This window comes from Eleutherodactylus coqui, chromosome 11, assembly GCF_035609145.1.
Source record: "Eleutherodactylus coqui strain aEleCoq1 chromosome 11, aEleCoq1.hap1, whole genome shotgun sequence".
Classification (NCBI taxonomy): domain Eukaryota; kingdom Metazoa; phylum Chordata; class Amphibia; order Anura; family Eleutherodactylidae; genus Eleutherodactylus; species Eleutherodactylus coqui.
In genome coordinates, this window is record NC_089847.1 from 57,400,186 (window position 1) to 57,426,158 (window position 25,973).

At 42.6% G+C, this 25,973-nt stretch overlaps 24 non-coding genes across 24 annotated transcripts; 10 read left to right on the forward strand and 14 right to left on the reverse strand.

Annotated features, from left to right (window-relative positions):
- Positions 1-554: 554 nt before the first annotated feature.
- On the reverse strand, positions 555-628 carry TRNAT-AGU (transfer RNA threonine (anticodon AGU)). Its single transcript has one exon. It is a non-coding gene; the product is annotated as a tRNA-Thr (tRNA).
- Positions 629-1,674: 1,046 nt separating this feature from the next.
- Positions 1,675-1,748, reverse strand: TRNAT-AGU (transfer RNA threonine (anticodon AGU)). Its single transcript has one exon. It is a non-coding gene; the product is annotated as a tRNA-Thr (tRNA).
- Positions 1,749-2,794: 1,046 nt separating this feature from the next.
- Positions 2,795-2,868, reverse strand: TRNAT-AGU (transfer RNA threonine (anticodon AGU)). Its single transcript has one exon. It is a non-coding gene; the product is annotated as a tRNA-Thr (tRNA).
- A 1,046-nt stretch (positions 2,869-3,914) lies between these two features.
- TRNAT-AGU (transfer RNA threonine (anticodon AGU)) lies at positions 3,915-3,988 on the reverse strand. Its single transcript has one exon. It is a non-coding gene; the product is annotated as a tRNA-Thr (tRNA).
- A 1,046-nt stretch (positions 3,989-5,034) lies between these two features.
- On the reverse strand, positions 5,035-5,108 carry TRNAT-AGU (transfer RNA threonine (anticodon AGU)). The gene has a single exon. It is a non-coding gene; the product is annotated as a tRNA-Thr (tRNA).
- Positions 5,109-6,154: 1,046 nt separating this feature from the next.
- On the reverse strand, positions 6,155-6,228 carry TRNAT-AGU (transfer RNA threonine (anticodon AGU)). Its single transcript has one exon. It is a non-coding gene; the product is annotated as a tRNA-Thr (tRNA).
- A 1,046-nt stretch (positions 6,229-7,274) lies between these two features.
- TRNAT-AGU (transfer RNA threonine (anticodon AGU)) lies at positions 7,275-7,348 on the reverse strand. The gene has a single exon. It is a non-coding gene; the product is annotated as a tRNA-Thr (tRNA).
- A 1,046-nt stretch (positions 7,349-8,394) lies between these two features.
- TRNAT-AGU (transfer RNA threonine (anticodon AGU)) lies at positions 8,395-8,468 on the reverse strand. The gene has a single exon. It is a non-coding gene; the product is annotated as a tRNA-Thr (tRNA).
- Positions 8,469-9,514: 1,046 nt separating this feature from the next.
- TRNAT-AGU (transfer RNA threonine (anticodon AGU)) lies at positions 9,515-9,588 on the reverse strand. The gene has a single exon. It is a non-coding gene; the product is annotated as a tRNA-Thr (tRNA).
- A 608-nt stretch (positions 9,589-10,196) lies between these two features.
- TRNAS-GCU (transfer RNA serine (anticodon GCU)) lies at positions 10,197-10,278 on the forward strand. The gene has a single exon. It is a non-coding gene; the product is annotated as a tRNA-Ser (tRNA).
- A 1,036-nt stretch (positions 10,279-11,314) lies between these two features.
- On the forward strand, positions 11,315-11,396 carry TRNAS-GCU (transfer RNA serine (anticodon GCU)). Its single transcript has one exon. It is a non-coding gene; the product is annotated as a tRNA-Ser (tRNA).
- Positions 11,397-12,870: 1,474 nt separating this feature from the next.
- TRNAT-AGU (transfer RNA threonine (anticodon AGU)) lies at positions 12,871-12,944 on the reverse strand. Its single transcript has one exon. It is a non-coding gene; the product is annotated as a tRNA-Thr (tRNA).
- Positions 12,945-13,552: 608 nt separating this feature from the next.
- Positions 13,553-13,634, forward strand: TRNAS-GCU (transfer RNA serine (anticodon GCU)). The gene has a single exon. It is a non-coding gene; the product is annotated as a tRNA-Ser (tRNA).
- A 1,036-nt stretch (positions 13,635-14,670) lies between these two features.
- Positions 14,671-14,752, forward strand: TRNAS-GCU (transfer RNA serine (anticodon GCU)). The gene has a single exon. It is a non-coding gene; the product is annotated as a tRNA-Ser (tRNA).
- A 1,038-nt stretch (positions 14,753-15,790) lies between these two features.
- Positions 15,791-15,872, forward strand: TRNAS-GCU (transfer RNA serine (anticodon GCU)). Its single transcript has one exon. It is a non-coding gene; the product is annotated as a tRNA-Ser (tRNA).
- Positions 15,873-18,026: 2,154 nt separating this feature from the next.
- TRNAS-GCU (transfer RNA serine (anticodon GCU)) lies at positions 18,027-18,108 on the forward strand. The gene has a single exon. It is a non-coding gene; the product is annotated as a tRNA-Ser (tRNA).
- Positions 18,109-19,146: 1,038 nt separating this feature from the next.
- On the forward strand, positions 19,147-19,228 carry TRNAS-GCU (transfer RNA serine (anticodon GCU)). Its single transcript has one exon. It is a non-coding gene; the product is annotated as a tRNA-Ser (tRNA).
- A 1,036-nt stretch (positions 19,229-20,264) lies between these two features.
- On the forward strand, positions 20,265-20,346 carry TRNAS-GCU (transfer RNA serine (anticodon GCU)). Its single transcript has one exon. It is a non-coding gene; the product is annotated as a tRNA-Ser (tRNA).
- A 1,035-nt stretch (positions 20,347-21,381) lies between these two features.
- On the forward strand, positions 21,382-21,463 carry TRNAS-GCU (transfer RNA serine (anticodon GCU)). Its single transcript has one exon. It is a non-coding gene; the product is annotated as a tRNA-Ser (tRNA).
- Positions 21,464-21,819: 356 nt separating this feature from the next.
- TRNAT-AGU (transfer RNA threonine (anticodon AGU)) lies at positions 21,820-21,893 on the reverse strand. Its single transcript has one exon. It is a non-coding gene; the product is annotated as a tRNA-Thr (tRNA).
- A 1,028-nt stretch (positions 21,894-22,921) lies between these two features.
- Positions 22,922-22,995, reverse strand: TRNAT-AGU (transfer RNA threonine (anticodon AGU)). Its single transcript has one exon. It is a non-coding gene; the product is annotated as a tRNA-Thr (tRNA).
- Positions 22,996-23,603: 608 nt separating this feature from the next.
- Positions 23,604-23,685, forward strand: TRNAS-GCU (transfer RNA serine (anticodon GCU)). The gene has a single exon. It is a non-coding gene; the product is annotated as a tRNA-Ser (tRNA).
- A 356-nt stretch (positions 23,686-24,041) lies between these two features.
- TRNAT-AGU (transfer RNA threonine (anticodon AGU)) lies at positions 24,042-24,115 on the reverse strand. The gene has a single exon. It is a non-coding gene; the product is annotated as a tRNA-Thr (tRNA).
- A 1,046-nt stretch (positions 24,116-25,161) lies between these two features.
- Positions 25,162-25,235, reverse strand: TRNAT-AGU (transfer RNA threonine (anticodon AGU)). The gene has a single exon. It is a non-coding gene; the product is annotated as a tRNA-Thr (tRNA).
- Between the last annotated feature and the right edge of the window lie 738 nt (positions 25,236-25,973).

Below are 25,973 nucleotides of genomic sequence, written 5' to 3' on the forward strand. Positions count from 1 at the left end.
CCAGACCTGCTGAGCCAATGTCTGATGTACGGCGCTGTTGCATGTGGAAAGAAAATGAAGCCTAAGAATCATCACGACTGTTTTCCAAATGTGGGTTCGGTAAAGGTACTTTTGTTGACGGGGTGACCGAGTGGTTAAGGCGATGGACTGCTAATCCATTGTGCTCTGCACGCATGGGTTCGAATCCCATCCTCGTCGTATGATTCCTTCTTGGAAAATTCTCTATGCTCAGCGCAAGCAATGCCCCGAGGAAGAAAATTTACCATCGCCGTTCAAGAAGGATGCTATTGAAGTCTCTAAACATATTTACAGGCATTATGAAGCGTATCAGTCAGGCAATAGTGAATCGGCACCTCTAATTTATCGTGGCTTATGCCATCCTACATTTTGCAAAACGTTGCAACCATCTACTTGTTAAAACTAAACCAGAGCTGACTCTTTGCCACTCGGGTGGAGTATTCTAGGGATGTGGGACGAGCATCTTTAATGTCATTGGCTAGTGAACATCTCCCTTTTGGAAAAAAGAGCTGATTATTGAGCAGAATAAGAGAACAAGGCACTGCTGAGAGTTGAACTCAGGATCTCCTGTTTACTAGACAGGCGCTTTAACCAACTAAGCCACAGCGCCCATGAGCAAAACTGTGGAAAACCAGAAAGATGGCAAGGATGATCCAGGAGAAGAATTTTTAAATGTAGGATGATTTTGAGGAGTGGTTCTAAGTTTTGCTATTTGTCACAGAGATGGCAAATTAAGTGTGAACAGATCCTATGCAGCATGTAGTTTCAGGTGGCTACCACTATAGAACAGCAAGGAAGTCGAGTCCCATCACATACTTGGCAGCAGCATGCAGTTCTCTGTCATTTTGCATCGTGACAATTCTAAATGAAATCGGCTTGGGACGATCCTTTTTGGAAAAGACATGGATAATTTCTCCATAGGTATGTAATCCATGCATTTGCCTTGCATGAATTGTGGCCTGTTTTACTTTAAAAGTTAGATAGAAGGCAGAATTGACAGATTTAGGGAATGCTAGGGAAATGCCAACATAAATGAGAAGCAGAGAGGACCGAATGTTTAGTGTTTATGCCATTAGCATGGGTCATCACGTTGGATGTAAAACAAGACCTGCTGAGCCAATGTCTGATGTACGGCGCTGTTGCATGTGGAAAGAAAATGAAGCCTAAGAATCATCATGACTGTTTTCCAAATGTGGGTTCGGTAAAGGTACTTTTGTTGATGGGGTGGCCGAGTGGTTAAGGCGATGGACTGCTAATCCATTGTGCTCTGCACGCATGGGTTCGAATCCCATCCTCGTCGTATGATTCCTTTTTGGAAAATTCTCTATGCTCAGCGCAAGCAATGCCCCGAGGAAGAAAATTTACCATCACCGTTCAAGAAGGATGGTATTGAAGTCTCTAAACATATTTACAGGCATTATGTAGCGTATCAGTCAGGCAATAGTGAATCGGCACCTCTAACTTATCGTGCCTTATGCCATCCTACATTTTGCAAAACGTTGCAACCATCTACTTGTTAAAACTAAACCAGAGCTGACTCTTTGCCACTCGGGTGGAGTATTCTAGGGATGTGGGACGAGCATCTTTAATGTCATTGGCTAGTGAACATCTCCCTTTTGGAAAAAAAAGCTGATTATTGAGCAGAATAAGAGAACAAGGCACTGCTGAGAGTTGAACTCAGGATCTCCTGTTTACTAGACAGGCGCTTTAACCAACTAAGCCACAGCGCCCATGAGCAAAACTGTGGAAAACCAGAAAGATGGCAAGGATGATCCAGGAGAAGAATTTTTAAATGTAGGATGATTTTGAGGAGTGGTTCTAAGTTTTGCTATTTGTCACAGAGATGGCAAATTAAGTGTGAACAGATCCTATGCAGCATGTAGTTTCAGGTGGCTACCACTATAGCACAGCAAGGAAGTCGAGTCCCATCACATACTTGGCAGCAGCATGCAGTTCTCTGTCATTTTGCATCGTGACAATTCTAAATGAAATCGGCTTGGGACGATCCTTTTTGGAAAAGACATGGATAACTTGTCCATAGGTATGTAATCCATGCATTTGCCTTGCATGAATTGTGGCCTGTTTTACTTTAAAAGTTAGATAGAAGGCAGAATTGACAGATTTAGGGAATTCTAGGGAAATGCCAACATAAATGAGAAGCAGAGAGGACTAAATGTTTAGTATGTATGCCATTAGCATGGGTCATCACGTTGGATGTAAAACCAGACCTGCTGAGCCAATGTCTGATGTACGGCGCTGTTGCATGTGGAAAGAAAATGAAGCCTAAGAATCATCACGACTGTTTTCCAAATGTGGGTTCGGTAAAGGTACTTTTGTTGACGGGGTGACCGAGTGGTTAAGGCGATGGACTGCTAATCCATTGTGCTCTGCACGCATGGGTTCGAATCCCATCCTCGTCGTATGATTCCTTTTTGGAAAATTCTCTATGCTCAGCGCAAGCAATGCCCCGAGGAAGAAAATTTACCATCGCCGTTCAAGAAGGATGCTATTGAAGTCTCTAAACATATTTACAGGCATTATGAAGCGTATCAGTCAGGCAATAGTGAATCGGCACCTCTAATTTATCGTGCCTTATGCCATCCTACATTTTGCAAAACGTTGCAACCATCTACTTGTTAAAACTAAACCAGAGCTGACTCTTTGCCACTCGGGTGGAGTATTCTAGGGATGTGGGACGAGCATCTTTAATGTCATTGGCTAGTGAACATCTCCCTTTTGGAAAAAAAAGCTGATTATTGAGCAGAATAAGAGAACAAGGCACTGCTGAGAGTTGAACTCAGGATCTCCTGTTTACTAGACAGGCGCTTTAACCAACTAAGCCACAGCGCCCATGAGCAAAACTGTGGAAAACCAGAAAGATGGCAAGGATGATCCAGGAGAAGAATTTTTAAATGTAGGATGATTTTGAGGAGTGGTTCTAAGTTTTGCTATTTGTCACAGAGATGGCAAATTAAGTGTGAACAGATCCTATGCAGCATGTAGTTTCAGGTGGCTACCACTATAGAACAGCAAGGAAGTCGAGTCCCATCACATACTTGGCAGCAGCATGCAGTTCTCTGTCATTTTGCATCGTGACAATTCTAAATGAAATCGGCTTGGGACGATCCTTTTTGGAAAAGACATGGATAACTTGTCCATAGGTATGTAATCCATGCATTTGCCTTGCATGAATTGTGGCCTGTTTTACTTTAAAAGTTAGATAGAAGGCAGAATTGACAGATTTAGGGAATGCTAGGGAAATGCCAACATAAATGAGAAGCAGAGAGGACTGAATGTTTAGTATTTATGCCATTAGCATGGGTCATCACGTTGGATGTAAAACAAGACCTGCTGAGCCAATGTCTGATGTACGGCGCTGTTGCATGTGGAAAGAAAATGAAGCCTAAGAATCATCACGACTGTTTTCCAAATGTGGGTTCGGTAAAGGTACTTTTGTTGACGGGGTGGCCGAGTGGTTAAGGCGATGGACTGCTAATCCATTGTGCTCTGCAGGCATGGGTTTGAATCCCATCCTCGTCGTATGATTCCTTTTTGGAAAATTCTCTATGCTCAGCGCAAGCAATGCCCCGAGGAAGAAAATTTACCATCGCCGTTCAAGAAGGATGCTATTGAAGTCTCTAAACATATTTACAGGCATTATGTAGCGTATCAGTCAGGCAATAGTGAATCGGCACCTCTAACTTATCGTGCCTTATGCCATCCTACATTTTGCAAAACGTTGCAACCATCTACTTGTTAAAACTAAACCAGAGCTGACTCTTTGCCACTCGGGTGGAGTATTCTAGGGATGTGGGACGAGCATCTTTAATGTCATTGGCTAGTGAACATCTCCCTTTTGGAAAAAAAAGCTGATTATTGAGCAGAATAAGAGAACAAGGCACTGCTGAGAGTTGAACTCAGGATCTCCTGTTTACTAGACAGGCGCTTTAACCAACTAAGCCACAGCGCCCATGAGCAAAACTGTGGAAAACCAGAAAGATGGCAAGGATGATCCAGGAGAAGAATTTTTAAATGTAGGATGATTTTGAGGAGTGGTTCTAAGTTTTGCTATTTGTCACAGAGATGGCAAATTAAGTGTGAACAGATCCTATGCAGCATGTAGTTTCAGGTGGCTACCACTATAGCACAGCAAGGAAGTCGAGTCCCATCACATACTTGGCAGCAGCATGCAGTTCTCTGTCATTTTGCATCGTGACAATTCTAAATGAAATCGGCTTGGGACGATCCTTTTTGGAAAAGACATGGATAACTTGTCCATAGGTATGTAATCCATGCATTTGCCTTGCATGAATTGTGGCCTGTTTTACTTTAAAAGTTAGATAGAAGGCAGAATTGACAGATTTAGGGAATTCTAGGGAAATGCCAACATAAATGAGAAGCAGAGAGGACTAAATGTTTAGTATGTATGCCATTAGCATGGGTCATCACGTTGGATGTAAAACCAGACCTGCTGAGCCAATGTCTGATGTACGGCGCTGTTGCATGTGGAAAGAAAATGAAGCCTAAGAATCATCACGACTGTTTTCCAAATGTGGGTTCGGTAAAGGTACTTTTGTTGACGGGGTGACCGAGTGGTTAAGGCGATGGACTGCTAATCCATTGTGCTCTGCACGCATGGGTTCGAATCCCATCCTCGTCGTATGATTCCTTTTTGGAAAATTCTCTATGCTCAGCGCAAGCAATGCCCCGAGGAAGAAAATTTACCATCGCCGTTCAAGAAGGATGCTATTGAAGTCTCTAAACATATTTACAGGCATTATGAAGCGTATCAGTCAGGCAATAGTGAATCGGCACCTCTAATTTATCGTGCCTTATGCCATCCTACATTTTGCAAAACGTTGCAACCATCTACTTGTTAAAACTAAACCAGAGCTGACTCTTTGCCACTCGGGTGGAGTATTCTAGGGATGTGGGACGAGCATCTTTAATGTCATTGGCTAGTGAACATCTCCCTTTTGGAAAAAAGAGCTGATTATTGAGCAGAATAAGAGAACAAGGCACTGCTGAGAGTTGAACTCAGGATCTCCTGTTTACTAGACAGGCGCTTTAACCAACTAAGCCACAGCGCCCATGAGCAAAACTGTGGAAAACCAGAAAGATGGCAAGGATGATCCAGGAGAAGAATTTTTAAATGTAGGATGATTTTGAGGAGTGGTTCTAAGTTTTGCTATTTGTCACAGAGATGGCAAATTAAGTGTGAACAGATCCTATGCAGCATGTAGTTTCAGGTGGCTACCACTATAGAACAGCAAGGAAGTCGAGTCCCATCACATACTTGGCAGCAGCATGCAGTTCTCTGTAATTTTGCATCGTGACAATTCTAAATGAAATCGGCTTGGGACGATCCTTTTTGGAAAAGACATGGATAATTTGTCCATAGGTATGTAATCCATGCATTTGCCTTGCATGAATTGTGGCCTGTTTTACTTTAAAAGTTAGATAGAAGGCAGAATTGACAGATTTAGGGAATGCTAGGGAAATGCCAACATAAATGAGAAGCAGAGAGGACCGAATGTTTAGTGTTTATGCCATTAGCATGGGTCATCACGTTGGATGTAAAACAAGACCTGCTGAGCCAATGTCTGATGTACGGCGCTGTTGCATGTGGAAAGAAAATGAAGCCTAAGAATCATCATGACTGTTTTCCAAATGTGGGTTCGGTAAAGGTACTTTTGTTGATGGGGTGGCCGAGTGGTTAAGGCGATGGACTGCTAATCCATTGTGCTCTGCACGCATGGGTTCGAATCCCATCCTCGTCGTATGATTCCTTTTTGGAAAATTCTCTATGCTCAGCGCAAGCAATGCCCCGAGGAAGAAAATTTACCATCACCGTTCAAGAAGGATGCTATTGAAGTCTCTAAACATATTTACAGGCATTATGTAGCATATCAGTCAGGCAATAGTGAATCGGCACCTCTAATTTATCGTGCCTTATGCCATCCTACATTTTGCAAAACGTTGCAACCATCTACTTGTTAAAACTAAACCAGAGCTGACTCTTTGCCACTCGGGTGGAGTATTCTAGGGATGTGGGACGAGCATCTTTAATGTCATTGGCTAGTGAACATCTCCCTTTTGGAAAAAAGAGCTGATTATTGAGCAGAATAAGAGAACAAGGCACTGCTGAGAGTTGAACTCAGGATCTCCTGTTTACTAGACAGGCGCTTTAACCAACTAAGCCACAGCGCCCATGAGCAAAACTGTGGAAAACCAGAAAGATGGCAAGGATGATCCAGGAGAAGAATTTTTAAATGTAGGATGATTTTGAGGAGTGGTTCTAAGTTTTGCTATTTGTCACAGAGATGGCAAATTAAGTGTGAACAGATCCTATGCAGCATGTAGTTTCAGGTGGCTACCACTATAGAACAGCAAGGAAGTCGAGTCCCATCACATACTTGGCAGCAGCATGCAGTTCTCTGTAATTTTGCATCGTGACAATTCTAAATGAAATCGGCTTGGGACGATCCTTTTTGGAAAAGACATGGATAATTTGTCCATAGGTATGTAATCCATGCATTTGCCTTGCATGAATTGTGGCCTGTTTTACTTTAAAAGTTAGATAGAAGGCAGAATTGACAGATTTAGGGAATGCTAGGGAAATGCCAACATAAATGAGAAGCAGAGAGGACCGAATGTTTAGTGTTTATGCCATTAGCATGGGTCATCACGTTGGATGTAAAACAAGACCTGCTGAGCCAATGTCTGATGTACGGCGCTGTTGCATGTGGAAAGAAAATGAAGCCTAAGAATCATCATGACTGTTTTCCAAATGTGGGTTCGGTAAAGGTACTTTTGTTGATGGGGTGGCCGAGTGGTTAAGGCGATGGACTGCTAATCCATTGTGCTCTGCACGCATGGGTTCGAATCCCATCCTCGTCGTATGATTCCTTTTTGGAAAATTCTCTATGCTCAGCGCAAGCAATGCCCCGAGGAAGAAAATTTACCATCACCGTTCAAGAAGGATGCTATTGAAGTCTCTAAACATATTTACAGGCATTATGTAGCATATCAGTCAGGCAATAGTGAATCGGCACCTCTAATTTATCGTGCCTTATGCCATCCTACATTTTGCAAAACGTTGCAACCATCTACTTGTTAAAACTAAACCAGAGCTGACTCTTTGCCACTCGGGTGGAGTATTCTAGGGATGTGGGACGAGCATCTTTAATGTCATTGGCTAGTGAACATCTCCCTTTTGGAAAAAAGAGCTGATTATTGAGCAGAATAAGAGAACAAGGCACTGCTGAGAGTTGAACTCAGGATCTCCTGTTTACTAGACAGGCGCTTTAACCAACTAAGCCACAGCGCCCATGAGCAAAACTGTGGAAAACCAGAAAGATGGCAAGGATGATCCAGGAGAAGAATTTTTAAATGTAGGATGATTTTGAGGAGTGGTTCTAAGTTTTGCTATTTGTCACAGAGATGGCAAATTAAGTGTGAACAGATCCTATGCAGCATGTAGTTTCAGGTGGCTACCACTATAGAACAGCAAGGAAGTCGAGTCCCATCACATACTTGGCAGCAGCATGCAGTTCTCTGTCATTTTGCATCGTGACAATTCTAAATGAAATCGGCTTGGGACGATCCTTTTTGGAAAAGACATGGATAATTTGTCCATAGGTATGTAATCCATGCATTTGCCTTGCATGAATTGTGGCCTGTTTTACTTTAAAAGTTAGATAGAAGGCAGAATTGACAGATTTAGGGAATGCTAGGGAAATGCCAACATAAATGAGAAGCAGAGAGGACTGAATGTTTAGTATTTATGCCATTAGCATGGGTCATCACGTTGGATGTAAAACAAGACCTGCTGAGCCAATGTCTGATGTACGGCGCTGTTGCATGTGGAAAGAAAATGAAGCCTAAGAATCATCACGACTGTTTTCCAAATGTGGGTTCGGTAAAGGTACTTTTGTTGACGGGGTGGCCGAGTGGTTAAGGCAATGGACTGCTAATCCATTGTGCTCTGCAGGCATGGGTTTGAATCCCATCCTCGTCGTATGATTCCTTTTTGGAAAATTCTCTATGCTCAGCGCAAGCAATGCCCCGAGGAAGAAAATTTACCATCGCCGTTCAAGAAGGATGCTATTGAAGTCTCTAAACATATTTACAGGCATTATGTAGCGTATCAGTCAGGCAATAGTGAATCGGCACCTCTAACTTATCGTGCCTTATGCCATCCTACATTTTGCAAAACGTTGCAACCATCTACTTGTTAAAACTAAACCAGAGCTGACTCTTTGCCACTCGGGTGGAGTATTCTAGGGATGTGGGACGAGCATCTTTAATGTCATTGGCTAGTGAACATCTCCCTTTTGGAAAAAAAAGCTGATTATTGAGCAGAATAAGAGAACAAGGCACTGCTGAGAGTTGAACTCAGGATCTCCTGTTTACTAGACAGGCGCTTTAACCAACTAAGCCACAGCGCCCATGAGCAAAACTGTGGAAAACCAGAAAGATGGCAAGGATGATCCAGGAGAAGAATTTTTAAATGTAGGATGATTTTGAGGAGTGGTTCTAAGTTTTGCTATTTGTCACAGAGATGGCAAATTAAGTGTGAACAGATCCTATGCAGCATGTAGTTTCAGGTGGCTACCACTATAGCACAGCAAGGAAGTCGAGTCCCATCACATACTTGGCAGCAGCATGCAGTTCTCTGTCATTTTGCATCGTGACAATTCTAAATGAAATCGGCTTGGGACGATCCTTTTTGGAAAAGACATGGATAACTTGTCCATAGGTATGTAATCCATGCATTTGCCTTGCATGAATTGTGGCCTGTTTTACTTTAAAAGTTAGATAGAAGGCAGAATTGACAGATTTAGGGAATTCTAGGGAAATGCCAACATAAATGAGAAGCAGAGAGGACTAAATGTTTAGTATGTATGCCATTAGCATGGGTCATCACGTTGGATGTAAAACCAGACCTGCTGAGCCAATGTCTGATGTACGGCGCTGTTGCATGTGGAAAGAAAATGAAGCCTAAGAATCATCACGACTGTTTTCCAAATGTGGGTTCGGTAAAGGTACTTTTGTTGACGGGGTGACCGAGTGGTTAAGGCGATGGACTGCTAATCCATTGTGCTCTGCACGCATGGGTTCGAATCCCATCCTCGTCGTATGATTCCTTTTTGGAAAATTCTCTATGCTCAGCGCAAGCAATGCCCCGAGGAAGAAAATTTACCATCGCCGTTCAAGAAGGATGCTATTGAAGTCTCTAAACATATTTACAGGCATTATGAAGCGTATCAGTCAGGCAATAGTGAATCGGCACCTCTAATTTATCGTGCCTTATGCCATCCTACATTTTGCAAAACGTTGCAACCATCTACTTGTTAAAACTAAACCAGAGCTGACTCTTTGCCACTCGGGTGGAGTATTCTAGGGATGTGGGACGAGCATCTTTAATGTCATTGGCTAGTGAACATCTCCCTTTTGGAAAAAAAAGCTGATTATTGAGCAGAATAAGAGAACAAGGCACTGCTGAGAGTTGAACTCAGGATCTCCTGTTTACTAGACAGGCGCTTTAACCAACTAAGCCACAGCGCCCATGAGCAAAACTGTGGAAAACCAGAAAGATGGCAAGGATGATCCAGGAGAAGAATTTTTAAATGTAGGATGATTTTGAGGAGTGGTTCTAAGTTTTGCTATTTGTCACAGAGATGGCAAATTAAGTGTGAACAGATCCTATGCAGCATGTAGTTTCAGGTGGCTACCACTATAGAACAGCAAGGAAGTCGAGTCCCATCACATACTTGGCAGCAGCATGCAGTTCTCTGTCATTTTGCATCGTGACAATTCTAAATGAAATCGGCTTGGGACGATCCTTTTTGGAAAAGACATGGATAACTTGTCCATAGGTATGTAATCCATGCATTTGCCTTGCATGAATTGTGGCCTGTTTTACTTTAAAAGTTAGATAGAAGGCAGAATTGACAGATTTAGGGAATTCTAGGGAAATGCCAACATAAATGAGAAGCAGAGAGGACTGAATGTTTAGTATTTATGCCATTAGCATGGGTCATCACGTTGGATGTAAAACAAGACCTGCTGAGCCAATGTCTGATGTACGGCGCTGTTGCATGTGGAAAGAAAATGAAGCCTAAGAATCATCACGACTGTTTTCCAAATGTGGGTTCGGTAAAGGTACTTTTGTTGACGGGGTGGCCGAGTGGTTAAGGCGATGGACTGCTAATCCATTGTGCTCTGCACGCATGGGTTCGAATCCCATCCTCGTCGTATGATTCCTTTTTGGAAAATTCACTATGCTCAGCGCAAGCAATGCCCCGAGGAAGAAAATTTACCATCGCCGTTCAAGAAGGATGCTATTGAAGTCTCTAAACATATTTACAGGCATTATGTAGCGTATCAGTCAGGCAATAGTGAATCGGCACCTCTAATTTATCGTGCCTTATGCCATCCTACATTTTGCAAAACGTTGCAACCATCTACTTGTTAAAACTAAACCAGAGCTGACTCTTTGCCACTCGGGTGGAGTATTCTAGGGATGTGGGACGAGCATCTTTAATGTCATTGGCTAGTGAACATCTCCCTTTTGGAAAAAAAAGCTGATTATTGAGCAGAATAAGAGAACAAGGCACTGCTGAGAGTTGAACTCAGGATCTCCTGTTTACTAGATAGGCGCTTTAACCAACTAAGCCACAGCGCCCATGAGCAAAACTGGAAAACCAGAAAGATGGCAAGGATGATCCAGGAGAAGAATTTTTAAATGTAGGATGATTTTGAGGAGTGGTTCTAAGTTTTGCTATTTGTCACAGAGATGGCAAATTAAGTGTGAACAGATCCTATGCAGCATGTAGTTTCAGGTGGCTACCACTATAGAACAGCAAGGAAGTCGAGTCCCATCACATACTTGGCAGCAGCATGCAGTTCTCTGTCATTTTGCATCGTGACAATTCTAAATGAAATCGGCTTGGGACGATCCTTTTTGGAAAAGACATGGATAACTTGTCCATAGGTATGTAATCCATGCATTTGCCTTGCATGAATTGTGGCCTGTTTTACTTTAAAAGTTAGATAGAAGGCAGAATTGACAGATTTAGGGAATTCTAGGGAAATGCCAACATAAATGAGAAGCAGAGAGGACTGAATGTTTAGTATTTATGCCATTAGCATGGGTCATCACGTTGGATGTAAAACAAGACCTGCTGAGCCAATGTCTGATGTACGGCGCTGTTGCATGTGGAAAGAAAATGAAGCCTAAGAATCATCACGACTGTTTTCCAAATGTGGGTTCGGTAAAGGTACTTTTGTTGACGGGGTGGCCGAGTGGTTAAGGCGATGGACTGCTAATCCATTGTGCTCTGCACGCATGGGTTCGAATCCCATCCTCGTCGTATGATTCCTTTTTGGAAAATTCTCTATGCTCAGCGCAAGCAATGCCCCGAGGAAGAAAATTTACCATCGCCGTTCAAGAAGGATGCTATTGAAGTCTCTAAACATATTTACAGGCATTATGTAGCGTATCAGTCAGGCAATAGTGAATCGGCACCTCTAATTTATCGTGCCTTATGCCATCCTAGATTTTGCAAAACGTTGCAACCATCTACTTGTTAAAACTAAACCAGAGCTGACTCTTTGCCACTCGGGTGGAGTATTCTAGGGATGTGGGACGAGCATCTTTAATGTCATTGGCTAGTGAACATCTCCCTTTTGGAAAAAAAAGCTGATTATTGAGCAGAATAAGAGAACAAGGCACTGCTGAGAGTTGAACTCAGGATCTCCTGTTTACTAGATAGGCGCTTTAACCAACTAAGCCACAGCGCCCATGAGCAAAACTGGAAAACCAGAAAGATGGCAAGGATGATCCAGGAGAAGAATTTTTAAATGTAGGATGATTTTGAGGAGTGGTTCTAAGTTTTGCTATTTGTCACAGAGATGGCAAATTAAGTGTGAACAGATCCTATGCAGCATGTAGTTTCAGGTGGCTACCACTATAGAACAGCAAGGAAGTCGAGTCCCATCACATACTTGGCAGCAGCATGCAGTTCTCTGTCATTTTGCATCGTGACAATTCTAAATGAAATCGGCTTGGGACGATCCTTTTTGGAAAAGACATGGATAACTTGTCCATAGGTATGTAATCCATGCATTTGCCTTGCATGAATTGTGGCCTGTTTTACTTTAAAAGTTAGATAGAAGGCAGAATTGACAGATTTAGGGAATTCTAGGGAAATGCCAACATAAATGAGAAGCAGAGAGGACTGAATGTTTAGTATTTATGCCATTAGCATGGGTCATCACGTTGGATGTAAAACAAGACCTGCTGAGCCAATGTCTGATGTACGGCGCTGTTGCATGTGGAAAGAAAATGAAGCCTAAGAATCATCACGACTGTTTTCCAAATGTGGGTTCGGTAAAGGTACTTTTGTTGACGGGGTGGCCGAGTGGTTAAGGCGATGGACTGCTAATCCATTGTGCTCTGCAGGCATGGGTTTGAATCCCATCCTCGTCGTATGATTCCTTTTTGGAAAATTCTCTATGCTCAGCGCAAGCAATGCCCCGAGGAAGAAAATTTACCATCGCCGTTCAAGAAGGATGCTATTGAAGTCTCTAAACATATTTACAGGCATTATGAAGCGTATCAGTCAGGCAATAGTGAATCGGCACCTCTAATTTATCGTGCCTTATGCCATCCTACATTTTGCAAAACGTTGCAACCATCTACTTGTTAAAACTAAACCAGAGCTGACTCTTTGCCACTCGGGTGGAGTATTCTAGGGATGTGGGACGAGCATCTTTAATGTCATTGGCTAGTGAACATCTCCCTTTTGGAAAAAAAAGCTGATTATTGAGCAGAATAAGAGAACAAGGCACTGCTGAGAGTTGAACTCAGGATCTCCTGTTTACTAGACAGGCGCTTTAACCAACTAAGCCACAGCGCCCATGAGCAAAACTGTGGAAAACCAGAAAGATGGCAAGGATGATCCAGGAGAAGAATTTTTAAATGTAGGATAATTTTGAGGAGTGGTTCTAAGTTTTGCTATTTGTCACAGAGATGGCAAATTAAGTGTGAACAGATCCTATGCAGCATGTAGTTTCAGGTGGCTACCACTATAGAACAGCAAGGAAGTCGAGTCCCATCACATACTTGGCAGCAGCATGCAGTTCTCTGTCATTTTGCATCGTGACAATTCTAAATGAAATCGGCTTGGGACGATCCTTTTTGGAAAAGACATGGATAATTTGTCCATAGGTATGTAATCCATGCATTTGCCTTGCATGAATTGTGGCCTGTTTTACTTTAAAAGTTAGATAGAAGGCAGAATTGACAGATTTAGGGAATGCTAGGGAAATGCCAACATAAATGAGAAGCAGAGAGGACTGAATGTTTAGTATGTATGCCATTAGCATGGGTCATCACGTTGGATGTAAAACAAGAGCTGCTGAGCCAATGTCTGATGTACGGCGCTGTTGCATGTGGAAAGAAAATGAAGCCTAAGAATCATCACGACTGTTTTCCAAATGTGGGTTCGGTAAAGGTACTTTTGTTGACGGGGTGGCCGAGTGGTTAAGGCGATGGACTGCTAATCCATTGTGCTCTGCACGCATGGGTTCGAATCCCATCCTTGTCGTATGATTCCTTTTTGGAAAATTCTCTATGCTCAGCGCAAGCAATGCCCCGAGGAAGAAAATTTACCATCGCCGTTCAAGAAGGATGCTATTGAAGTCTCTAAACATATTTACAGGCATTATGTAGCGTATCAGTCAGGCAATAGTGAATCGGCACCTCTAATTTATCGTGCCTTATGCCATCCTAGATTTTGCAAAACGTTGCAACCATCTACTTGTTAAAACTAAACCAGAGCTGACTCTTTGCCACTCGGGTGGAGTATTCTAGGGATGTGGGACGAGCATCTTTAATGTCATTGGCTAGTGAACATCTCCCTTTTGGAAAAAAAAGCTGATTATTGAGCAGAATAAGAGAACAAGGCACTGCTGAGAGTTGAACTCAGGATCTCCTGTTTACTAGATAGGCGCTTTAACCAACTAAGCCACAGCGCCCATGAGCAAAACTGGAAAACCAGAAAGATGGCAAGGATGATCCAGGAGAAGAATTTTTAAATGTAGGATGATTTTGAGGAGTGGTTCTAAGTTTTGCTATTTGTCACAGAGATGGCAAATTAAGTGTGAACAGATCCTATGCAGCATGTAGTTTCAGGTGGCTACCACTATAGAACAGCAAGGAAGTCGAGTCCCATCACATACTTGGCAGCAGCATGCAGTTCTCTGTCATTTTGCATCGTGACAATTCTAAATGAAATCGGCTTGGGACAATCCTTTTTGGAAAAGACATGGATAACTTGTCCATAGGTATGTAATCCATGCATTTGCCTTGCATGAATTGTGGCCTGTTTTACTTTAAAAGTTAGATAGAAGGCAGAATTGACAGATTTAGGGAATTCTAGGGAAATGCCAACATAAATGAGAAGCAGAGAGGACTGAATGTTTAGTATTTATGCCATTAGCATGGGTCATCACGTTGGATGTAAAACAAGACCTGCTGAGCCAATGTCTGATGTACGGCGCTGTTGCATGTGGAAAGAAAATGAAGCCTAAGAATCATCACGACTGTTTTCCAAATGTGGGTTCGGTAAAGGTACTTTTGTTGACGGGGTGGCCGAGTGGTTAAGGCGATGGACTGCTAATCCATTGTGCTCTGCACGCATGGGTTCGAATCCCATCCTCGTCGTATGATTCCTTTTTGGAAAATTCTCTATGCTCAGCGCAAGCAATGCCCCGGGGAAGAAAATTTACCATCGCCGTTCAAGAAGGATGCTATTGAAGTCTCTAAACATATTTACAGGCATTATGAAGCGTATCAGTCAGGCAATAGTGAATCGGCACCTCTAATTTATCGTGCCTTATGCCATCCTACATTTTGCAAAACGTTGCAACCATCTACTTGTTAAAACTAAACCAGAGCTGACTCTTTGCCACTCGGGTGGAGTATTCTAGGGATGTGGGACGAGCATCTTTAATGTCATTGGCTAGTGAACATCTCCCTTTTGGAAAAAAAAGCTGATTATTGAGCAGAATAAGAGAACAAGGCACTGCTGAGAGTTGAACTCAGGATCTCCTGTTTACTAGACAGGCGCTTTAACCTACTAAGCCACAGCGCCCATGAGCAAAACTGTGGAAAACCAGAAAGATGGCAAGGATGATCCAGGAGAAGAATTTTTAAATGTAGGATGATTTTGAGGAGTGGTTCTAAGTTTTGCTATTTGTCACAGAGATGGCAAATTAAGTGTGAACAGATCCTATGCAGCATGTAGTTTCAGGTGGCTACCACTATAGAACAGCAAGGAAGTCGAGTCCCATCACATACTTGGCAGCAGCATGCAGTTCTCTGTCATTTTGCATCGTGACAATTCTAAATGAAATCGGCTTGGGACGATCCTTTTTGGAAAAGACATGGATAACTTGTCCATAGGTATGTAATCCATGCATTTGCCTTGCATGAATTGTGGCCTGTTTTACTTTAAAAGTTAGATAGAAGGCAGAATTGACAGATTTAGGGAATGCTAGGGAAATGCCAACATAAATGAGAAGCAGAGAGGACTGAATGTTTAGTATGTATGCCATTAGCATGGGTCATCACGTTGGATGTAAAACAAGACCTGCTGAGCCAATGTCTGATGTACGGCGCTGTTGCATGTGGAAAGAAAATGAAGCCTAAGAATCATCACGACTGTTTTCCAAATGTGGGTTCGGTAAAGGTACTTTTGTTGACGGGGTGGCCGAGTGGTTAAGGCGATGGACTGCTAATCCATTGTGCTCTGCACGCATGGGTTCGAATCCCATCCTTGTCGTATGATTCCTTTTTGGAAAATTCTCTATGCTCAGCGCAAGCAATGCCCCGAGGAAGAAAATTTACCATCGCCGTTCAAGAAGGATGCTATTGAAGTCTCTAAACATATTTACAGGCATTATGTAGCGTATCAGTCAGGCAATAGTGAATCGGCACCTCTAATTTATCGTGCCTTATGCCATCCTAGATTTTGCAAAACGTTGCAACCATCTACTTGTTAAAACTAAACCAGAGCTGACTCTTTGCCACTCGGGTGGAGTATTCTAGGGATGTGGGACGAGCATCTTTAATGTCATTGGCTAGTGAACATCTCCCTTTTGGAAAAAAAAGCTGATTATTGAGCAGAATAAGAGAACAAGGCACTGCTGAGAGTTGAACTCAGGATCTCCTGTTTACTAGATAGGTGCTTTAACCAACTAAGCCACAGCGCCCATGAGCAAAACTGGAAAACCAGAAAGATGGCAAGGATGATCCAGGAGAAGAATTTTTAAATGTAGGATGATTTTGAGGAGTGGTTCTAAGTTTTGCTATTTGTCACAGAGATGGCAAATTAAGTGTGAACAGATCCTATGCAGCATGTAGTTTCAGGTGGCTACCACTATAGAACAGCAAGGAAGTCGAGTCCCATCACATACTTGGCAGCAGCATGCAGTTCTCTGTCATTTTGCATCGTGACAATTCTAAATGAAATCGGCTTGGGACGATCCTTTTTGGAAAAGACATGGATAACTTGTCCATAGGTATGTAATCCATGCATTTGCCTTGCATGAATTGTGGCCTGTTTTACTTTAAAAGTTAGATAGAAGGCAGAATTGACAGATTTAGGGAATTCTAGGGAAATGCCAACATAAATGAGAAGCAGAGAGGACTGAATGTTTAGTATTTATGCCATTAGCATGGGTCATCACGTTGGATGTAAAACAAGACCTGCTGAGCCAATGTCTGATGTACGGCGCTGTTGCATGTGGAAAGAAAATGAAGCCTAAGAATCATCACGACTGTTTTCCAAATGTGGGTTCGGTAAAGGTACTTTTGTTGACGGGCTGGCCGAGTGGTTAAGGCGATGGACTGCTAATCCATTGTGCTCTGCACGCATGGGTTCGAATCCCATCCTTGTCGTATGATTCCTTTTTGGAAAATTCTCTATGCTCAGCGCAAGCAATGCCCCGAGGAAGAAAATTTACCATCGCCGTTCAAGAAGGATGCTATTGAAGTCTCTAAACATATTTACAGGCATTATGTAGCGTATCAGTCAGGCAATAGTGAATCGGCACCTCTAATTTATCGTGCCTTATGCCATCCTAGATTTTGCAAAACGTTGCAACCATCTACTTGTTAAAACTAAACCAGAGCTGACTCTTTGCCACTCGGGTGGAGTATTCTAGGGATGTGGGACGAGCATCTTTAATGTCATTGGCTAGTGAACATCTCCCTTTTGGAAAAAAAAGCTGATTATTGAGCAGAATAAGAGAACAAGGCACTGCTGAGAGTTGAACTCAGGATCTCCTGTTTACTAGATAGGCGCTTTAACCAACTAAGCCACAGCGCCCATGAGCAAAACTGGAAAACCAGAAAGATGGCAAGGATGATCCAGGAGAAGAATTTTTAAATGTAGGATGATTTTGAGGAGTGGTTCTAAGTTTTGCTATTTGTCACAGAGATGGCAAATTAAGTGTGAACAGATCCTATGCAGCATGTAGTTTCAGGTGGCTACCACTATAGAACAGCAAGGAAGTCGAGTCCCATCACATACTTGGCAGCAGCATGCAGTTCTCTGTCATTTTGCATCGTGACAATTCTAAATGAAATCGGCTTGGGACGATCCTTTTTGGAAAAGACATGGATAACTTGTCCATAGGTATGTAATCCATGCATTTGCCTTGCATGAATTGTGGCCTGTTTTACTTTAAAAGTTAGATAGAAGGCAGAATTGACAGATTTAGGGAATTCTAGGGAAATGCCAACATAAATGAGAAGCAGAGAGGACTGAATGTTTAGTATTTATGCCATTAGCATGGGTCATCACGTTGGATGTAAAACAAGACCTGCTGAGCCAATGTCTGATGTACGGCGCTGTTGCATGTGGAAAGAAAATGAAGCCTAAGAATCATCACGACTGTTTTCCAAATGTGGGTTCGGTAAAGGTACTTTTGTTGACGGGGTGGCCGAGTGGTTAAGGCGATGGACTGCTAATCCATTGTGCTCTGCACGCATGGGTTCGAATCCCATCCTCGTCGTATGATTCCTTTTTGGAAAATTCTCTATGCTCAGCGCAAGCAATCCCCCGGGGAAGAAAATTTACCATCGCCGTTCAAGAAGGATGCTATTGAAGTCTCTAAACATATTTACAGGCATTATGAAGCGTATCAGTCAGGCAATAGTGAATCGGCACCTCTAATTTATCGTGCCTTATGCCATCCTACATTTTGCAAAACGTTGCAACCATCTACTTGTTAAAACTAAACCAGAGCTGACTCTTTGCCACTCGGGTGGAGTATTCTAGGGATGTGGGACGAGCATCTTTAATGTCATTGGCTAGTGAACATCTCCCTTTTGGAAAAAAAAGCTGATTATTGAGCAGAATAAGAGAACAAGGCACTGCTGAGAGTTGAACTCAGGATCTCCTGTTTACTAGACAGGCGCTTTAACCTACTAAGCCACAGCGCCCATGAGCAAAACTGTGGAAAACCAGAAAGATGGCAAGGATGATCCAGGAGAAGAATTTTTAAATGTAGGATGATTTTGAGGAGTGGTTCTAAGTTTTGCTATTTGTCACAGAGATGGCAAATTAAGTGTGAACAGATCCTATGCAGCATGTAGTTTCAGGTGGCTACCACTATAGAACAGCAAGGAAGTCGAGTCCCATCACATACTTGGCAGCAGCATGCAGTTCTCTGTCATTTTGCATCGTGACAATTCTAAATGAAATCGGCTTGGGACGATCCTTTTTGGAAAAGACATGGATAACTTGTCCATAGGTATGTAATCCATGCATTTGCCTTGCATGAATTGTGGCCTGTTTTACTTTAAAAGTTAGATAGAAGGCAGAATTGACAGATTTAGGGAATGCTAGGGAAATGCCAACATAAATGAGAAGCAGAGAGGACTGAATGTTTAGTATGTATGCCATTAGCATGGGTCATCACGTTGGATGTAAAACAAGACCTGCTGAGCCAATGTCTGATGTACGGCGCTGTTGCATGTGGAAAGAAAATGAAGCCTAAGAATCATCACGACTGTTTTCCAAATGTGGGTTCGGTAAAGGTACTTTTGTTGACGGGGTGGCCGAGTGGTTAAGGCGATGGACTGCTAATCCATTGTGCTCTGCACGCATGGGTTCGAATCCCATCCTTGTCGTATGATTCCTTTTTGGAAAATTCTCTATGCTCAGCGCAAGCAATGCCCCGAGGAAGAAAATTTACCATCGCCGTTCAAGAAGGATGCTATTGAAGTCTCTAAACATATTTACAGGCATTATGTAGCGTATCAGTCAGGCAATAGTGAATCGGCACCTCTAATTTATCGTGCCTTATGCCATCCTAGATTTTGCAAAACGTTGCAACCATCTACTTGTTAAAACTAAACCAGAGCTGACTCTTTGCCACTCGGGTGGAGTATTCTAGGGATGTGGGACGAGCATCTTTAATGTCATTGGCTAGTGAACATCTCCCTTTTGGAAAAAAAAGCTGATTATTGAGCAGAATAAGAGAACAAGGCACTGCTGAGAGTTGAACTCAGGATCTCCTGTTTACTAGATAGGCGCTTTAACCAACTAAGCCACAGCGCCCATGAGCAAAACTGGAAAACCAGAAAGATGGCAAGGATGATCCAGGAGAAGAATTTTTAAATGTAGGATGATTTTGAGGAGTGGTTCTAAGTTTTGCTATTTGTCACAGAGATGGCAAATTAAGTGTGAACAGATCCTATGCAGCATGTAGTTTCAGGTGGCTACCACTATAGAACAGCAAGGAAGTCGAGTCCCATCACATACTTGGCAGCAGCATGCAGTTCTCTGTCATTTTGCATCGTGACAATTCTAAATGAAATCGGCTTGGGACGATCCTTTTTGGAAAAGACATGGATAACTTGTCCATAGGTATGTAATCCATGCATTTGCCTTGCATGAATTGTGGCCTGTTTTACTTTAAAAGTTAGATAGAAGGCAGAATTGACAGATTTAGGGAATGCTAGGGAAATGCCAACATAAATGAGAAGCAGAGAGGACTGAATGTTTAGTATGTATGCCATTAGCATGGGTCATCACGTTGGATGTAAAACAAGACCTGCTGAGCCAATGTCTGATGTACGGCGCTGTTGCATGTGGAAAGAAAATGAAGCCTAAGAATCATCACGACTGTTTTCCAAATGTGGGTTCGGTAAAGGTACTTTTGTTGACGGGGTGGCCGAGTGGTTAAGGCGATGGACTGCTAATCCATTGTGCTCTGCACGCATGGGTTCGAATCCCATCCTTGTCGTATGATTCCTTTTTGGAAAATTCTCTATGCTCAGCGCAAGCAATGCCCCGAGGAAGAAAATTTACCATCGCCGTTCAAGAAGGATGCTATTGAAGTCTCTAAACATATTTACAGGCATTATGTAGCGTATCAGTCAGGCAATAGTGAATCGGCACCTCTAATTTATCGTGCCTTATGCCATCCTAGATTTTGCAAAACGTTGCAACCATCTACTTGTTAAAACTAAACCAGAGCTGACTCTTTGCCACTCGGGTGGAGTATTCTAGGGATGTGGGACGAGCATCTTTAATGTCATTGGCTAGTGAACATCTCCCTTTTGGAAAAAAAAGCTGATTATTGAGCAGAATAAGAGAACAAGGCACTGCTGAGAGTTGAACTCAGGATCTCCTGTTTACTAGATAGGCGCTTTAACCAACTAAGCCACAGCGCCCATGAGCAAAACTGGAAAACCAGAAAGATGGCAAGGATGATCCAGGAGAAGAATTTTTAAATGTAGGATGATTTTGAGGAGTGGTTCTAAGTTTTGCTATTTGTCACAGAGATGGCAAATTAAGTGTGAACAGATCCTATGCAGCATGTAGTTTCAGGTGGCTACCACTATAGAACAGCAAGGAAGTCGAGTCCCATCACATACTTGGCAGCAGCATGCAGTTCTCTGTCATTTTGCATCGTGACAATTCTAAATGAAATCGGCTTGGGACGATCCTTTTTGGAAAAGACATGGATAACTTGTCCATAGGTATGTAATCCATGCATTTGCCTTGCATGAATTGTGGCCTGTTTTACTTTAAAAGTTAGATAGAAGGCAGAATTGACAGATTTAGGGAATTCTAGGGAAATGCCAACATAAATGAGAAGCAGAGAGGACTGAATGTTTAGTATTTATGCCATTAGCATGGGTCATCACGTTGGATGTAAAACAAGACCTGCTGAGCCAATGTCTGATGTACGGCGCTGTTGCATGTGGAAAGAAAATGAAGCCATGAATCATCACGACTGTTTTCCAAATGTGGGTTCGGTAAAGGTACTTTTGTTGACGGGGTGGCCGAGTGGTTAAGGCGATGGACTGCTAATCCATTGTGCTCTGCACGCATGGGTTCGAATCCCATCCTCGTCGTATGATTCCTTTTTGGAAAATTCTCTATGCTCAGCGCAAGCAATGCCCCGAGGAAGAAAATTTACCATCGCCGTTCAAGAAGGATGCTATTGAAGTCTCTAAACATATTTACAGGCATTATGAAGCGTATCAGTCAGGCAATAGTGAATCGGCACCTCTAATTTATCGTGCCTTATGCCATCCTACATTTTGCAAAACGTTGCAACCATCTACTTGTTAAAACTAAACCAGAGCTGACTCTTTGCCACTCGGGTGGAGTATTCTAGGGATGTGGGACGAGCATCTTTAATGTCATTGGCTAGTGAACATCTCCCTTTTGGAAAAAAAAGCTGATTATTGAGCAGAATAAGAGAACAAGGCACTGCTGAGAGTTGAACTCAGGATCTCCTGTTTACTAGACAGGCGCTTTAACCAACTAAGCCACAGCGCCCATGAGCAAAACTGTGGAAAACCAGAAAGATGGCAAGGATGATCCAGGAGAAGAATTTTTAAATGTAGGATGATTTTGAGGAGTGGTTCTAAGTTTTGCTATTTGTCACAGAGATGGCAAATTAAGTGTGAACAGATCCTATGCAGCATGTAGTTTCAGGTGGCTACCACTATAGAACAGCAAGGAAGTCGAGTCCCATCACATACTTGGCAGCAGCATGCAGTTCTCTGTCATTTTGCATCGTGACAATTCTAAATGAAATCGGCTTGGGACGATCCTTTTTGGAAAAGACATGGATAACATGTCCATAGGTATGTAATCCATGCATTTGCCTTGCATGAATTGTGGCCTGTTTTACTTTAAAAGTTAGATAGAAGGCAGAATTGACAGATTTAGGGAATTCTAGGGAAATGCCAACATAAATGAGAAGCAGAGAGGACTGAATGTTTAGTATTTATGCCATTAGCATGGGTCATCACGTTGGATGTAAAACAAGACCTGCTGAGCCAATGTCTGATGTACGGCGCTGTTGCATGTGGAAAGAAAATGAAGCCTAAGAATCATCACGACTGTTTTCCAAATGTGGGTTCGGTAAAGGTACTTTAAGGTTAAGGCGATGGACTGCTAATCCATTGTGCTCTGCACGCATGGGTTCGAATCCCATCCTCGTCGTATGATTCCTTTTTGGAAAATTCTCTATGCTCAGCGCAAGCAATGCCCCGAGGAAGAAAATTTACCATCGCCGTTCAAGAAGGATGCTATTGAAGTCTCTAAACATATTTACAGGCATTATGTAGCGTATCAGTCAGGCAATAGTGAATCGGCACCTCTAATTTATCGTGCCTTATGCCATCCTACATTTTGCAAAACGTTGCAACCATCTACTTGTTAAAACTAAACCAGAGCTGACTCTTTGCCACTCGGGTGGAGTATTCTAGGGATGTGGGACGAGCATCTTTAATGTCATTGGCTAGTGAACATCTCCCTTTTGGAAAAAAAAGCTGATTATTGAGCAGAATAAGAGAACAAGGCACTGCTGAGAGTTGAACTCAGGATCTCCTGTTTACTAGACAGGCGCTTTAACCAACTAAGCCACAGCGCCCATGAGCAAAACTGTGGAAAACCAGAAAGATGGCAAGGATGATCCAGGAGAAGAATTTTTAAATGTAGGATGATTTTGAGGAGTGGTTCTAAGTTTTGCTATTTGTCACAGAGATGGCAAATTAAGTGTGAACAGATCCTACGCAGCATGTAGTTTCAGGAGGCTACCACTATAGAACAGCAAGGAAGTCGAGTCCCATCACATACTTGGCAGCAGCATGCAGTTCTCTGTCATTTTGCATCGTGACAATTCTAAATGAAATCGGCTTGGGACGATCCTTTTTGGAAAAGACATGGATAACTTGTCCATAGGTATGTAATCCATGCATTTGCCTTGCATGAATTGTGGCCTGTTTTACTTTAAAAGTTAGATAGAAGGCAGAATTGACAGATTTAGGGAATGCTAGGGAAATGCCAACATAAATGAGAAGCAGAGAGGACTGAATGTTTAGTATGTATGCCATTAGCATGGGTCATCACGTTGGATGTAAAACAAGACCTGCTGAGCCAATGTCTGATGTACGGCGCTGTTGCATGTGGAAAGAAAATGAAGCCTAAGAATCATCACGACTGTTTTCCAAATGTGGGTTCGGTAAAGGTACTTTTGTTGACGGGGTGGCCGAGTGGTTAAGGCGATGGACTGCTAATCCATTGTGCTCTGCACGCATGGGTTCGAATCCCATCCTCGTCGTATGATTCCTTTTTGGAAAATTCTCTATGCTCAGCGCAAGCAATGCCCCGAGGAAGAAAATTTACCATCGCCGTTCAAGAAGGATGCTATTGAAGTCTCTAAACATATTTACAGGCATTATGTAGCGTATCAGTCAGGCAATAGTGAATCGGCACCTCTAATTTATCGTGCCTTATGCCATCCTAGATTTTGCAAAACGTTGCAACCATCTACTTGTTAAAACTAAACCAGAGCTGACTCTTTGCCACTCGGGTGGAGTATTCTAGGGATGTGGGACGAGCATCTTTAATGTCATTGGCTAGTGAACATCTCCCTTTTGGAAAAAAAAGCTGATTATTGAGCAGAATAAGAGAACAAGGCACTGCTGAGAGTTGAACTCAGGATCTCCTGTTTACTAGACAGGCGCTTTAACCAACTAAGCCACAGCGCCCATGAGCAAAACTGTGGAAAACCAGAAAGATGGCAAGGATGATCCAGGAGAAGAATTTTTAAATGTAGGATAATTTTGAGGAGTGGTTCTAAGTTTTGCTATTTGTCACAGAGATGGCAAATTAAGTGTGAACAGATCCTATGCAGCATGTAGTTTCAGGTGGCTACCACTATAGAACAGCAAGGAAGTCGAGTCCCATCACATACTTGGCAGCAGCATGCAGTTCTCTGTCATTTTGCATCGTGACAATTCTAAATGAAATCGGCTTGGGACGATCCTTTTTGGAAAAGACATGGATAATTTGTCCATAGGTATGTAATCCATGCATTTGCCTTGCATGAATTGTGGCCTGTTTTACTTTAAAAGTTAGATAGAAGGCAGAATTGACAGATTTAGGGAATGCTAGGGAAATGCCAACATAAATGAGAAGCAGAGAGGACTGAATGTTTAGTATGTATGCCATTAGCATGGGTCATCACGTTGGATGTAAAACAAGACCTGCTGAGCCAATGTCTGATGTACGGCGCTGTTGCATGTGGAAAGAAAATGAAGCCTAAGAATCATCACGACTGTTTTCCAAATGTGGGTTCGGTAAAGGTACTTTTGTTGACGGGGTGGCCGAGTGGTTAAGGCGATGGACTGCTAATCCATTGTGCTCTGCAGGCATGGGTTTGAATCCCATCCTTGTCGTATGATTCCTTTTTGGAAAATTCTCTATGCTCAGCGCAAGCAATGCCCCGAGGAAGAAAATTTACCATCGCCGTTCAAGAAGGATGCTATTGAAGTCTCTAAACATATTTACAGGCATTATGTAGCGTATCAGTCAGGCAATAGTGAATCGGCACCTCTAACTTATCGTGCCTTATGCCATCCTACATTTTGCAAAACGTTGCAACCATCTACTTGTTAAAACTAAACCAGAGCTGACTCTTTGCCACTCGGGTGGAGTATTCTAGGGATGTGGGACGAGCATCTTTAATGTCATTGGCTAGTGAACATCTCCCTTTTGGAAAAAAAAGCTGATTATTGAGCAGAATAAGAGAACAAGGCACTGCTGAGAGTTGAACTCAGGATCTCCTGTTTACTAGACAGGCGCTTTAACCAACTAAGCCACAGCGCCCATGAGCAAAACTGTGGAAAACCAGAAAGATGGCAAGGATGATCCAGGAGAAGAATTTTTAAATGTAGGATGATTTTGAGGAGTGGTTCTAAGTTTTGCTATTTGTCACAGAGATGGCAAATTAAGTGTGAACAGATCCTATGCAGCATGTAGTTTCAGGTGGCTACCACTATAGAACAGCAAGGAAGTCGAGTCCCATCACATACTTGGCAGCAGCATGCAGTTCTCTGTCATTTTGCATCGTGACAATTCTAAATGAAATCGGCTTGGGACGATCCTTTTTGGAAAAGACATGGATAACTTGTCCATAGGTATGTAATCCATGCATTTGCCTTGCATGAATTGTGGCCTGTTTTACTTTAAAAGTTAGATAGAAGGCAGAATTGACAGATTTAGGGAATTCTAGGGAAATGCCAACATAAATGAGAAGCAGAGAGGACTGAATGTTTAGTATTTATGCCATTAGCATGGGTCATCACGTTGGATGTAAAACCAGACCTGCTGAGCCAATGTCTGATGTACGGCGCTGTTGCATGTGGAAAGAAAATGAAGCCTAAGAATCATCACGACTGTTTTCCAAATGTGGGTTCGGTAAAGGTACTTTTGTTGACGGGGTGACCGAGTGGTTAAGGCGATGGACTGCTAATCCATTGTGCTCTGCACGCATGGGTTCGAATCCCATCCTCGTCGTATGATTCCTTTTTGGAAAATTCTCTATGCTCAGCGCAAGCAATGCCC